Source organism: Convolutriloba macropyga, chromosome 11, assembly GCF_964194025.1.
Source record: "Convolutriloba macropyga chromosome 11, txConMacr16.3, whole genome shotgun sequence".
In the NCBI taxonomy this organism is placed as follows: Eukaryota; Metazoa; Xenacoelomorpha; order Acoela; family Convolutidae; genus Convolutriloba; species Convolutriloba macropyga.
The window spans coordinates 49669080-49681475 of record NC_134478.1 but is presented as its reverse complement, the minus strand read 5'-3'; the positions used below and the strand labels follow the sequence as shown (position 1 = coordinate 49681475).

Here is a 12396-nt window from a genome sequence, read left to right as displayed (position 1 = left end):
TAAATTTGATGTCATGGGAATTCTCTTAACCCTGTAGAAGTTTTGTCGAACATTCTGTATCAATAACAAGTTGACTCTCCAATCATTCGCAAAGATTCAGATGCAATATAATAAGGTTGTAGTTTTGTTTTGCTGTGTGTTGAGTTAGTGCGAGTTGGAGTTTCACATTATGTATGAAGGTTACTTATCAATAATAATTACAAAATACAAATATTGACGGAAGTGAAAAATTTAATTTGGTTTTGATAGAATGTAGCATTAAATTTCGCTTGTCATGCTGCTCCAACGTAAGTGCTTGAAATGGCCATGAAGCGCTATTCAAATTGGTTGTTGAGTTAGTAAGCTCAGCCACCATAATAGTTCTTTTCTGAACAGTAAAGCTTTATATACACATTTATTAACACTGTCCTTTCATTTTTTCAAACGGGTGTAATGCTGAGAGAAGCAATGAAAAATACACCCTGATTTACAACATTGCGTTTAGCGTTGAATATTCCAATGGGTTTTCATGTTGGTGTTTATTATTTGTACTTAAGTTTTACGGAATTGTATAGTCAGCCAAACATTTAATGGTATCAAAAGCAACTACAGAAAATTTGTACATCAGAATTAAATTTTGTGAATAAGAAATTAAAAACTAGTGGTTTCAATGAAGTGATATCTTGATATTAAATTTGTCCTAAAGACACAGTCATGCTTTTCCTTTAAAAACTGATATATTTTTGCACGAGAGCTGAACAAAACATTTTTTGCCAAAAAATTCGAGTAACTTAAAACAGAACGAGCTTGGTAGACGATACACAAACTCTTGTGATACAAAAAATTACCAAAAATTTATAAAGATTTTAAAAAAAAATGATATTCCAAATTGCAACTTATCTGTAAATTAAAACCAGGCAATTCACTATCAATAACTACAATTTTTCACAGAGTCATCCAACTGCCCACGTCGAGTTTGAAAACTTGCCCTACCTCCAGACCACAAGCTTGAATGATCCGGCGGAATCGGACCTAATGCATGCAATAAATTTTCCAGAAGAGTCAGAGTACACATATGAGTTTGTTCACGCACAATTTTCTGCACAGTCAAACATCTTCATGTCTTCTATTGGCTATGATTTGTCAGAAAATCATTTTCATAAATTCTTATCTGGTACTGGACCAGCTAAAACTACAGAAGCAACTTTTTCACCGAGTAGTGTAAGTATTATGTTTCCTTACAAAAAAGATTTCCTGACAAAGAAGGTTATTTATTAATTCCCTCGCGTGAAGTGCCGTTGAAATCTTTAGTGACTGATGTGATCGATGGCTGTATAAAATTAAAAATTTTAGATGTGAAAGGTATTCATGGTTAAGTTTCCGAACCCGCTTAATTTTAAACCCTATTTAATGTTGATATTCAAAAATTTTATTGTAAATATAATTGTAGTATCAAAAGATACATTGCTGAAACCGAGCTGTTGTGCAAAAATATGACTCGGTAATGGTTGTTGAGAAGTGGCCACAAGAGAAACAATCATTACAAAAAAATAGCGTCATTTTTTATATAGAGTTCTACAAAATGTTTTTGAAATGAAATCTAATGATTAATGTTATGAAAGTTCTTGAGATTTAGTTACATGAAATAAAACTAAAACGAGCTATAGAAACTCAAATATTGGAATTTTCTAGTTGTAATTGGTGAAAATTGTTCCGAGCCTCTTTAGTGGGTGAGGAATTATATGCTCAACGAAGATTTTTATGTTGGATGAATTTTGATCGATTTAAACCATTCACAGTAGAGAAAGACGTAAGGGGTATTAGAAAGTTACCTATTTCGCTAATATTTGGAACAATTACGTTTTTCTAATGGACGAGCACCAACAGAAAAGCTAGTTTTGGTCTAGTCGTGGATTTATACGATAAAAGTACTATTCGGGTTGTATCGGGGCGCTGTGTTGATCTTCTATGCGGATTTTTATGTTGGATGAATTTTGATCGATTTAATCCATTCACCGTAGAGAAAGACGTAAGGGGTATTAGAAAGTAATCTATTTCGCGAGCACTTGGAACAATTATGTTTTTCTAATGGACGAGCACCAACAGAAAAGCTAGTTTTGGTCTAGTCGTGGATTTACAAGATAAAAGTACTATTCGGGTTGTATCGGGGCGCTGTGTTGATCTTCTATGCGGATTTTTATGTTGGATGAATTTTGATCGATTTAATCCATTCACCGTAGAGAAAGACGTAAGGGGTATTAGAATGTAATCTATTTCGCTAGCACTTGGAACAATTATATTTTTCTGATGGACGAGCACCAACAGAAAAGCTAGTTTTGGTCTAGTCGTGGATTTATACGATAAAAGTACTATTCGGGTTGTATCGGGGCGCTGTGTTGATCTTCTATGCGGATTTTTGTGTTGGATGAATTTTGACCGATTTAATCCATTCACCGTAGAGAAAGACGCAAGGGGTAATAGAAAGTTATCTATTTCGCTAGCACTTGGAACAATTATATTTTTCTAATGGACGAGCACCAACAGAAAAGCTAGTTTTGGTCTAGTCGTGGATATATACGATAAAAGTACTATTCGGGTTGTATCGGGGCGCTGTGTTGATCTTCTATGCGGGTTTTTGTGTTGGATGAATTTTGATCGATTTAATCCATTCACCGTACAGAAAGACGTAAGGGGTATTAGAATGTAATCTATTTCGCTAGCACTTGGAACAATTATATTTTTCTGATGGACGAGCACCAACAGAAAAGCTAGTTTTGGTCTAGTCATGGATTTATACGACAAAAGTACTATTCGGGTTGTATCGGGGCGCTGTGTTGATCTTCTATGCGGATTTTTGTGTTGGATGAATTTTGACCGATTTAATCCATTCACCGTATAGAAAGACGTAAGGGGTATTAGAATGTAATCTATTTCGCTAGCACTTGGAACAATTATATTTTTCTGATGGACGAGCACCAACAGAAAAGCTAGTTTTGGTCTAATCGAGGATTTATACGATAGAAGTACTATTCGGGTTGTATCGGGGCGCTGTGTTGATCTTATATGCGGATTTTTATGTTGGATGAATTTTGATCGATTAAATCCATTCACCGTAGAGAAGGACGTAAGGGGTATTAGAAAGTTATCTATTTCGCTAGCACTTGGAACAATTATATTTTTCTAATGGACGAGCACCAACAGAAAAACTAGTTTTGGTCTAGTCGTGGATTTATACGATAAAAGTACTATTTGGTTTGTATCGGGGCGCTGTGTTGATCTTCTATGCGGTTTTTTATGTTAGATGAATTTTGATCGATTTAATCCATTCACCGTAGAGAAAGACGCAAGGGGTATTAGACAGTTATCTATTTCGCTAGCACTTGGAACAATTATTTTTTTTCTAAAGGACGAGCACCAACAGAAAAGCTAGCTTTGGTCTAGTCGTAGTTTTATACGATAAAAGTATTATTCGGGTTGTATCAGTGCTAAATGTTTTGACACCCTTCTACATGCATATGAGACCTTTTGAACGTATATTATAATTTTCATGAAAAAAATCATGATGTTTGGCTTCAACATTGTGTTTGCTTGAAATTGTTAGTAAAATTCTGCGTCCTGCAAGTATTCAATGTTATTTTGCAGTATGATGCCTTAGTCTCACTAATGACAGGTTCGATTGGCCTTCTGTGTAGTGACAAATTAATCTTTTTTTGTATATTTTGTTTTTTAGCTGAAATATTTTGGTGGTCAAGATGTTTTAAAAATATTTGTTTTGAAAAATGTTTCAATTAATTGTTTTAGATCTGATACTATGAATCTTCTGATAATTTTCTGTAAATTTTTATACATTTTTTACACATTTTTGAGGTTCTTTGTTGTCTTGTGAGATGTCACATATCACAATAATAACGTTGAAACCCATATCGATTATAGTGAGACGTCGACATAACGTCGACAAGACCATATCTTTATAGTGAAGTAGATAATGAGTTGCTTAACTTAGTTTTCATGTGATGCTGTTTTGACCTTGTTATAAAGTATTATTGCTAACAAAAATATAGAATTTGAATTCTGGTCTTAATTAATATTTTGTTTTGTCTTTTGATTTGTTGTTTGTCTTGTCATATAGTCTCGTCAATCACTTTGACTCCTTAATGCATCTCTGTTTAAGTCGTTTAGTAGTTAGTACGTACAGCAAGTTTTTATGTTCCAACCCCATTGTGCTCGTTCAGCGTAGAATTCGAAATTAAAAATTTTTTTAATGTCATTTTTTCCAAGAAGTTATAGAGAATTGAAGTTTGGCGTGAACACGGGATATTTGGCTTGATTTTGTTCACTTTCAGTGTAATTTTTCTGCAAATTAAGATCTTTTTAAAAAATTTTTAATTCACAATTACATTTCACGCCAAAAGTGAATCAATTTTGGGTTCCTAATAGACGAAAGGCAATAAAAAGACTAGTTTTGTTCTCATTAGGGGAGTTTACTATAAAAAAAATCGCATTCCATCTGAGAGCTTTTTTTTAGAAAACTTTTCATATTTTTTGTATTTTTAAGTTACCTAGAGACTGGTCACTTTTCATATCGAGGTTTCGTTAATGACAAACCTCATTTACAGCCAAGACAAGCCCAATGAACAAAAAGTTCGTTTTCAAAGAATTGCTCATATTTTTTGTCTTCGACTCTGAGATTTCGTAATTTTAAACGAAAACTGATTAACTTTTTGAGGTTCTACTAAATTTATGGAGAGCTACGGCATAGAATCGTTGAATAAAAGTGCAACTGGCTTCGTAATGAGCATTAAATTATGGCCGTTAAGACTTTGAAAAACTTTTTGAGTTTTTTTTAACAATAACTGGTCATAAACTTCTTTTCGAGAACTGTAAGTCAGTCTCAATAAGTTTCTACTGTAACCAAAATTAATCTGGCTAGCGGTTTTATCCTCTAACTATTGGTTTTATGACTTCGATGCACGAGTGAACATAATTTGTTTTTTAAATTTTTGGGTTTTTTTCGTAATTTTGGTCCATTTTGAAATCTTATCACATTTCAGAGAAAAGTTTAGAGTTTAAAAGATTTGACATTTTCTTCTTGCACTTTTCTACTGAATTTTTGGATTTTGTCTTGACTTGTTGTTGTTTGCATAGTCAATGACTTATTGGAATGTCTCATTGATGACTTACGATTGGCAAATGTCCTTGCCGTCCAGTATAGGCATAACTTAGCGTTTCTATTAGCTTCCGTTGAAATCTATTGAACTTAATGGCGTTGACACTACGGGTATTCCCAAAAAAATTCGTGTTTTTATTGTATTTTTTCACATTCGTTGATTTTCGGAAGTAAACAAAAGAATCCCATTGCTGTTGAAAAAATTAATTGAAAATAGAAATTGTTTTACTTAAAGTTTCATTTTTTCACGGCTTTGAAACTTTTCTCGCTCAATTTTTATTGAATTTGCCGTTTGGCTGTTTTGTTATTCTTTAGTTAGCCGTAAAATACCGACAAATGTTACCATAAATTTGTAATTGAGGATTGAATGAATGAGAGTACCCAAAGCAGTCAGTTTATAGCGAAACGTCTTAAACTTTTATGATATTATACCTTTTCAATGATTTTTGTTGTTCTTATCGTAAACTTGTATTTATTCTCATCATCGATAAGTCTCATCTAAATGTTTGTTTTTCAAACGAAACATGTCTAATGATATTATGTTGTAACTGCTGATGCTTTGTTGGTTGGACAATATGCGTTTACGTAAAAAGTCTCGTGAGGCGTGTATTTGTGTTTCTTGTTCTCCTCTTTCAGTACATTCGCGTAAAAACAGATCCCAATGAATTTCAAATGTGCTCAAACAGACTTATTTTTGCCTTCAATATTATTTTAGCAGAATTCGCATAAAGAATAGCTGAAATAAAGAAACATAATATTCAGATAATAGCTAATGATTTTAATGGCTTCAGTAATTTGGGTTTCGTAGTTTTCTTCTTGAAACCTAATCATTTCATCTTGATGTTAATAGCTCCCATTGGCTCAGAGAAGACTTCCAATGAACCATAGATAAATTTTCCGGAGAAAAGTTGATGGTTTAAACGGCTTCGACACTTTGTTCTCTCATTTTTCTACTGAATTTTTGGTTTTTGCCTGTGTTTGTTGTTCTTTTTCTTTAGCTAAAAGACTTATTGTGATGTCTTATTGATTACCTATGCATGACAAATATCCTTGTCCTCCTATCGCGGCATAATTGAGAGTATTCATTGACTTCTGTTGAAAGTCATTGATTTAACTGGTTGTTAATGATTAACTGAAAAAATTCGAAAAATTTTTGATAATGAACCAATCTTAAAACTATTTTCGTGAACTGTAAGTCAATCTCAGTATTGACCGGACGCCTCTGCTTTCTACTTCAACAAAAATTTTTCTAATTAGTCGTTTTTCTTTCTAACTTTTGATTTTATGACTTCGATGCACGAGATTTCATATGTTTTTTTAATTTTTGAATTTTTTATTCTTAATTTTGGTTCTTTCTGAAATCTTATCAGATTATCCCAATATTGAGAGTTCGCATTGGTTTAGAGAAGGTTTTCAATGGATCATAGGTAAAGTTTTTAGAGATATACTTATTTGTTTTCATAGTCAATGACTCTTAGTAATGTCTTATATATAACTTATGAATTACAAACATCCTTGTCGTCCCTTCGAGGCATAACTTAGCGTTTCTATTAGATTCCGTTGAAATCTATTGATTTTAATGGCGTTGATACTACGGGTTTTCCCCAAATTTTTTGTGTTTTTAATGTATTTGATCATATTTTTTGATTCTTTGCAGTCAAATTGATAAAAAAAATCCATTGCTGTTAAAACAAATAATTGAAAAATGAAAAATTTTTTACTGAAAGGTTCATTTTTTCATGGTTTCGACACTTTTTTGGCTCTTTTTTAAAATTTGCTGTGTTTGGCTGTCTTTCTATCTTCCAGATAGCCGTAAAATGCTGACCGGCCTCATATGTTTTTAATTCCGAAGCAGTCTGTTTATAGCGGCTATTCTTAAAAATTTATGATATTATATATTTTTAGTTGATTTTTCAAATTTTTCAGTTCTTGTTGTTCTTTTTGGTCAGCTTGTAACTTATTCTAATAATCATTGGGAGGTCCCATTCAATTTCTTTTTTTTCAAAAATTAACACGTCAAACTAAATATCATGTTGTAACTGATGTTTTGTTTGTTGGACAATATGCGTTTTCATAAAAAGTTATGTGAGTGTTGTATTTGTGTTTGGTTTTATATCCTTTCACAGTCCTGATAACAGATCTCAAAGACTTTCAAATGTGGCCCAAATGGACTTATTTACTTTTTCAGTGTAATTTTAGCTGAATTAGTATAAATAAAATCGAAATAAAATTACATAATTTTAAGATAATGTTTTGGCAATGTTTGTAATTTGTTGTTTGTATTTTTTTGAGTTTTTCTGCATCTTTAATTCGTTTCTATGGCTTAGTCTATTCAAAGATAGGTTCTATTCATTTCATAAGGACTTTTTAGTAAGTTTACCAAGAATTATTTCGTTAAAAGCTGAAGATTTTTAAGACTTGAATATATTTGGTTTAAAAAGTGTTGATTGATATTTGAATTTCGTCTTCTTGTTTCTTCTTTTTGTCGACTTGTTAGCTAGTCTCATTAAGGATATTTGATATTGAGTTTTTAATGTGGAATTTTTGTTATGCTTATTTTGTTATTTGATTTTTTTTTCTCGCAGTTTTTTTAATGGCAGACCTTGTGTTCGCTGTATTGAGGCATGGCATTAATTAATTCAATCAGTAGTTAGTTTGTGTAACGCCTTTTATAAACTCAAGCATCAGTTTTGATTATCTCTTCATTTGATTGACAATTTAGTCAAAAATGTAGATGATCGCGGGTCGGAACAACATGTGCGAACGAACATTAACGAGCATCCTTATCTTCATACGCCGCTTTTCGCACAAAACGTGAATTTTCGAATGTTTCGAATGTGCGGGGCACTGAGCAGATTTTTGTTTCTAAACCATAATGAGTGGTTAAATGTCTTCATTTTGACGAAAAATGAAATCGAGGTCAAAACCGTTATGCGATATAAAGCAAAACTTTTTACCATACTGAAAAAATTAGAAGAAAACTTGTCAAAGAGGCGCACCTTCTAAAACCTATTTCGAGTTTTTAAATAAATGCTTAGACCGGAGGGGATTTAAGAGAATAATGTCGGAGGCAGTGGGGTCACATTGCATCCATTTATGAATTATATTTCGAAGCGCTTTGAGACCAGACTTCAATTTTTCAATTGATCTTTAGGGCACACCGAACGCAATTTCAGCCGACAGTAAATTGGGCCCAACATTAAATGTGGAGGACCAGACGGGCAATCAGTCATGGTCGAAAAAATCAACAGATTATCAAAATTGGACATGTGCGGTTTGTTTGTCTTCCGAAGAAAACATTTCGATATCTGAGCAACTTGACCACCTTCCATGTTCACACTTTTTCCACAAGCAGTGTTTGATTGAACTTATCAAGTTCAAATTGAAGATACGACCGTTATCGCTTTGCTGCCCGTTATGCAGAACCAAGTATTCTATATCACTGGTAAGGAAGAGAGAATCATTAATGATCGAAACCGCGTTGTGTTAATTTTATGTTGATTACAAACTGTATATTTTGATTATAAAGACACTGTAAGTATTGGGTTCTTTCCCATGATACCACCAAGTGAGCGGTCATATAACGCATAGCCCCCCTCCCATTTAAGGGGGCTAATATATCGTGGGGTGGGGGGCGGGGTGGGTATAAAGGAAAGACCCACATTTTGAGTCATTTGTAATCCCAGTGAAGTAACACATGAAATAGTTGATAGGATAAACATAGATTTGTAGTGTCTGTTAAAATTAGAGTACAGCTGATGGAAAGTATACTTTTTTACGCAGAATTAATATTCAGATTGAATACTTTAAAAGTAGCAGAGGAAATCCAGATTGTAACCTGAACAGGTCACAGGGAAAAGATTTCTTGTGAGACATTATTCCAGCCAATCAGAGATAAGATCTCGGACTTGATTCTCAGAACATTTCAGCGCTGACAAAGTATATTTCAAAAGTAAAAACGTAACTCAGTTCTGAAACATTGCATATCATGAGTATTTTAAAGTTATTTATGCGCAGCTTATCTTCATAATCATTTTTTGGGGTTATTAAGTTCGCCCAGTCTAAATTTATCCTGCAAAATTTTAAAAAAAACCCAAGCGCCGAAATGAAGACTGAGCAGCAAAGAGTCATAATTTTCAAGCTTATAACTGGTAAATACTATAGTAGTATACAAGCAATTATTATTTAAGCCAGCTTGTAGGCCATTTGCGACAAAACCCACTTAGCTGAGTGGTTACGACTTACTACGCAAATGAACTGTTTTAAGTAACCACACAGAAGTTTGAATTACATTTAAAACACACTTTATAGGTTGAGGCTAAACTGGGCATACTTTTTTTCATGCAAAGAATATTATTTGAAAATGAAGACTAGGCAGTACAATTTGGGATTTGAACCGAGTACTGGCCATTCAAGTAAAACAGAATGTCTTTAGACTGATTCAGCGCTGATTTAATTCAGCAATCTCAGCAATATTGAAAAAGCGTAGATATTTGTCTACGAGAAGACTAAAATGATTGCATCTTAAGGAAAAAATCAACCACCCTCCACAGTAAGAGGTGTGCATGGCTATAAACGCTCATTATTAATCGACTAGGTAGGTATTTCGGGTCTTTCCTATTATAGCCCCCCCATGAAATTATAGCCCCCCATTATGGTATAATTACCATGATTGGGGGGCTATAGGTTATCTGACCACTAAGCTGGGGGAGGGGATAATGGGAAAGACCCGGTATTTCAACTGAAAACTATCAATAAAATTAGCAAAACCCTCTACAATTGAAGGTGCTGAAACTGATTGGGAAATCAGTTAAATATCCTAAATTTCTTGTTTTAAGATTTTAGTTAGTCTTCCCTTCTTCAATTACGAAAGAAATCAAATCTGCAGTATTTAAACAGCATTCCAAATCTAATCACAATGTAAAAATTTTTTCCGTTTTCCTAAGGGCCTCCGCCTCGTTGTCTTTACCTCTCTTTTCCGGTTTCTACAGTTTTCCGAATCTCATCATGTTCACTGCAATTTTGACTCACTGCTCATTCCGTGGAGAAAAAGGACTTTAAGGATAATTTTTCCCTTCTCATTGGGAGACAATATGAGCAAAAGCTGCATATTATAGGTGGGAATTGTTTCTATTGAGAATTGAGAACAACATCATGGTCGACCAACGCAGCCATGATGGACACTGCGTGCGCGAGTCGGCTTATAGATAATTGAGACTCCCATAAGTTGTAAGCTGTTGTTATCAGCAAAAAGTGCAATTGGTTTCATGATTTTTCGAACTAGCTCTGAAAACCACCAAAAGATTCAAATTCCAGCGCATAAAACTGAATTCAAACATCATTGCATTGATGACTGTAATGCCGGTCTTCTATGTCTCCAGCAGTTGTCAAAGTTATTCCTTAGTTATGCGCGGCATCTGATAAAAGATTTCGTTGCAGTATCAAATTGAATATCACGTCAAAAGCTGCAGGTTGTGCAGAATTCCGACTCAGCGCATAAACGTCTTCCAGTCCAATCTAATTCTTTTCTAGTAGGCAGCTGTTATCAGAGACAGGCAATAGATTGGCTGCGGTGAAATTTTTTTGTCCCTAATACAATAGTGCCGCGCTGTCATACCGACCCCCTGGGAAGATATAACCCTCAAAAAGAAGACAAACCAGAAAACCAGACATTCAAAATGGACCTCTCTATTCATCTTCATACATTGGAACACCAAAGCAACACTTCAGGACTGTTTTAAATGCATTCAATGAAAGGTGTACTCGAAGACCTTTAATTAGAGTTGCAGAGTGAAAAAATGTTATGCTTAAAAACTTCCCTGACTTTTCTAGACGAGCCTTCTGGACTTGCAAGGTCATTTTTAAAAACGCTTATATTGTAAACCCTTGCCAGAAAAAAATTCGTCTGATGAAAAGAAAACAATCAAGGTGATTGAATATTTTGCTAGATGTTACAAGCTGGAAAATATCTTCCAAGACGCTCGCGCAATTTTTCATCTCTAATTGTTCATTTTTTGAAACTGTTCTCATACGGAGTGAAGAAAACATTCGGGTAAGGGTTGTTGATCAGAAAACATTTAAGGAAGTGGCGGAAGGGTTGTTTATTGGTTTAGTGTCTTAAAACATTATTTAAATCCAGTTGATAAACCAAATCGGTATCCAAATAGTTCAAATTAACAGTTTCCTTCAAATAGCGCAATAAAATAATTATTTTCTGCACATTAATTCAACTTAATGTTGTATGAATTTTCTCTGATGCCTATTTTTGGATTTCGAATTTTAATGCAAATTTAAGATAAAAGTTCAAAAAATGTTTCCGACTTGTTTACGTATGAACGTTGTTAGTACCGCCCTTAAAAGAGACTCCAATCTTTTTGGCTATATTTGTGGGCAGTTGTAATTTAAAGTTTTTTTTCATTTTTTCAATTCTCTATTTATTTCTGGGTCCGATTTTTTGTCCGTGCAGTTTAGACATAATATACTCATCATTGGCTCAAAAACTTAATTTCGTTCCTTAATTTGTATATTTGCTGCGGGAATGCTACTACTGTAAGATCTTGCACAACAGTTATCTTTCTCGCAAAACTTTGGAAGCAAATCTGGAATTTCGATGCTCCCTATTGCATGATTCTGCCAAGATCTTTCAATATGATTTTTTTCGTGAATGGGTTTACATATTAAGTGAACAGTGGAAGTATGGAACATGTTTGAGGTCATTTATGCATATGCTGGCCGATGAAAGCTGAAGATTTCCATTATCAACTGTAAATCCGTCAAAAAGTTTTTAACTCATCGATAGATCTCGTTTTCAAAAATTGCACATCAATTTAGCTTAAAATAAAACTTTTATTTCCAAATTAGTTGCGATATGCAAACAGAAGTTAAACTAACCACTCGACGGTTCTCATTTTGATTAGGAAGTAGTTGTGAAGATTTTAAGTTCAGCTTACTGACAGGTAAAAAATGTTCTACTTACTTACTTTATTTGATATCCCTTGAACACAAATTTACGTTCCTAGTTAAAACAGTTAACTTATTTTTGTATCACGCATTTTTTGGTCCTTTTGCTGCAGATCGCTTTTTCTTCGTTGCCCGCTTCGAAAAGATCTCAGCTCATCTATATTCTGGATTAGAATATAACAACGAGGGAGCATGAGTAATCTTGGCAAAAAATTAGTCCTAGAAGAAACACCACATTGACAATGGAATAAAAAGAAAGTTTTCAAAAGAGACCAATAAAAAAGTACAAA

General features: G+C 33.7%; 1 protein-coding gene and 1 long non-coding RNA gene across 3 annotated transcripts in view; one reads left to right on the top strand and one right to left on the bottom strand.

The window, feature by feature from the left end:
• Positions 1 to 8911, top strand: part of LOC142349316 (uncharacterized) — a 55310-nt gene extending 46399 nt beyond the window's left edge. For both annotated transcript variants that reach the window (XR_012760815.1, XR_012760816.1), the window contains exons 2-3: positions 931 to 1200; positions 8301 to 8911. This is a non-coding gene — a long non-coding RNA (uncharacterized LOC142349316). The remainder of the gene's footprint in view (positions 1 to 930; positions 1201 to 8300) is intronic.
• Positions 1 to 12396, bottom strand: part of LOC142349159 (low-density lipoprotein receptor-related protein 2-like) — a 341838-nt gene that overhangs the window by 164446 nt on the left and 164996 nt on the right. The gene's annotated exons all lie outside the window — the stretch shown is intronic.